This window comes from Mustela nigripes, chromosome 1 (assembly GCF_022355385.1).
Source record: "Mustela nigripes isolate SB6536 chromosome 1, MUSNIG.SB6536, whole genome shotgun sequence".
In the NCBI taxonomy this organism is placed as follows: Eukaryota; Metazoa; Chordata; class Mammalia; order Carnivora; family Mustelidae; genus Mustela; species Mustela nigripes.
Genome location: NC_081557.1, coordinates 148,904,550 through 148,907,623, shown reverse-complemented (window position 1 = coordinate 148,907,623; position 3,074 = coordinate 148,904,550).

Sequence of the window (3,074 nt, the reverse complement as noted above, 5' to 3'; positions counted from 1 at the left end):
CACACACACACACACACACACACACACACACTGGAGAGGTGAAATTCCACTTGGGAACTCCTAGCACTGAATAGCTTAAAGAGACAGTGGCTCCTTTGTTAATCATTGACAATACCATCATGTAATAACAACAGAGGTAAGCAGTTGATTTCATCTATAAACTCTATTTTAACCTAGTTTGAACAGCTTTCTCCACACTAAATTTCCTTGCTCTTACCACACACCGAGATACGTGCCCAAATGCTCTTCTCCCCTCCTCCGTATGACTGTTTTTTTAAAAAGCCAGTTCCTTAGTACACTTCCCTTTTTTGACAGGAAAGTCTGTATTTTGTTCTGCAGTATTTAGACTGCAAGCTTCACAGAGAAATACATTCTTTTTAACGTAGCCGTTTCTCAGATCTGCAGAAAACACAGTCGTACTGCCCCTCCCCACTGTTAATGTAAAGTCTGACTAGGGAGCAGAGCAATGGTGTGAGGGGATGACAAAGGGACATGGGGCTGTTTTCTTGAATTCTGGCCTTCAGCATTCCATAGATTGGCTTGGAGTTGCTCCACAAACTGGAAAGTTTTTCTGAGCGTCTCAGTTCTCTCTCTACTCTTCCTCTTTCATCCAGCAGATCATTTATGCCAAAGATGAAATGTCTACATATGTATCCTTTGTTTTCTGGCCCTGACAAAATGTGTTCATTGAACACTGCACTTGAAGACTTGGAAAAGTAGAGCATGATGTCTCTGTGGTGTTTCATATCTAGTGGAGCCTGGCCAGGAGTCTGAAGCAGAAGCCTCATCCAGAGCTTCTATTTTAGTGTATTTTGAATACTAATGTCTAGTTGGAATGAAGATACATTCAAAGATGGATCCCTTCTTCATCCTAGGGAAAGAAAGAGTTTTTTCTACCTAATTGAAAATGAGCATTATTTTTATAGAGGAGCCCTACCACTTCTCTAATGTGATTGCCTCTATCTATCTTGATAAAGCCAAAAGAAATGTTAAAATATAATTATACCATATATTTGGTTATTACAAGGGAGACAGATATAACAGATTGAGAAAGAAAACCAGCACACCTCTATAATATAGTTTTATTTTTGGATATGCAAAAATTATGTAAAAATTGTTAATCACGTATAAATTATTTGGGATCTGTCTGTTTGTATAGATCACAGAAAGGCAAGGTTGCTGAAAATCTATTAACTTTATTACCAGATGGTCTAACCACCTGCAAATGAAGGCATCCAAATTTTCATGCCTCAAATATGAGCCTTCTTCATAGGTGCATGGTTTGTAGTAATTCCTCTAGTCATCACGAGTAGCTGTGATTCTGATGCTTGAGGCTATGGCTCAGCTCTATTTTTTTTTTTTTTTTTTGGCTTAGCTCTTGAAAAGGATATTGTAAACATTATTCCCCTGCATACCACCCCTGCCCCCCACCACTGGATTTTTCTTTTTTCCTCTTTGAGCCCCTTACTTGGTTTGTAAGAATTTGCCTAATTTTCTCCCAAATCCAAATGGTCTCAGGTGAATTAGAGGGTCTGAGTAATGTTTTACCTTTGCCACAATCAGATCACATAGTGGTTGAGAGTTGGACTGGGAAGCCAGATTATCTGATCTGAATTGCAGTTCTATCACTGACTGGTTGTGTGATCTTGGTCAAATGACTCTACCTCTCTATGCCTCAGTTTTCTCATATGTAAGATGGAGATAACTGTATCTAATCCATAAGATTGTTAGGGGAATTAAATGGATTAATATAGCGAAGTTCTTAGAACAGTGCCCAGCAAATAGTAAGCTATGCAATTTTTAGCCATTATCATCACTATCATAACCATCATGAAAAGCCCAGTCTCCAGTTGCTCCTAGCTTGGACCCTGCTGTCTTGTGCAGGATAAATATTCAATTGAGGAAAGGTTATGAAAAGTGAAAGTGGGAAGACAAGTAAGCAAGGGACATATTCTTTTTATGTGAAACTTAAAGGCTAACTACTGGTAGTCGTTTTCAAATATTTCTAAAAATTGCTTGATATTCCTTCCTTTTAAAGGTGGAGCCATGGGGCACCTGGGTGGCTCAGTGGGTTAAAGCCTCTGCCTTCAGCTCAGGTCCTGATCCTAGGGTCCTGGGATCTAGCCCCGCATCTGGCTTTCTGCTTGGTAGGGAGGCTGCTCACCCACCCTCCCCGAACTGCTTCTCTGCCTACTTGTGATCTCTGTCAAATAAATAAATACAATCTTTAAAAAAAAAAAAAAAAAGATGGAGCCTAATCTCCCTCTTCTTGAGTGTGGCTGTATCTAGTGACTTTAATGAACAAAGTACAGCAGAAGCATTGGTGTATGATTGGGTCATAAAAGGCATTATGGCTCCCTCCTCTCTCTCTCTCTCACACACTCACTCTGGGGGAAGTCAGCTGCCATGTTGTGAGGACACTCAAGCAGCCCCATGGAGAACTCCATCTGGTAAGGAAGTGAGGCCTCTGCCAAAATTCAGTCCTAATTTGCAAGGAGTGTGAACATGGTGGCACTCCAGCCCACTCAAACTTTCACATGACTGTAGACTTGGTCCACATCTTGACTGCAGCCATATGAACCTCAAGGCAGAGTCACCCATCCAAGCTCTCCATGATTCCTTACACAGATTCCTTACCCATGATGTGAGATAATCAGTGCTTATTGTTTTAAACCATTACATTTGAGGATAAGTTGTTATGTAGCATAACTAACTAATACAGTATTTAACAGACCTATCTCTGTTCTCTGAATAAAGAGTAGTGTATTGAAGACAGACTCTTGAGGAAGGCATATTTCATGATTGCTTCAAGTCATTTGAAAACGCCACCAGAATGATCCCATGTGGTATGAAAGAAGCCTTTGGGTAACTTCAGCAGGGTCTAAAAACTTGAGCCCTATTGCTGTTTCTATTTCTTGGTGGTAACTTGACCCCCCAAAAGTCACTTAACTGGGAGGGGAGTTGGGAGAAGGGGGTGGGATTATGGACATTGGGGAGGGTATGTGCTTTGGTGAGTGCTGTGAAGTGTGTAAACCTGGTGATTCACAGACCTGTACCCCTGGGGATAAAAATAT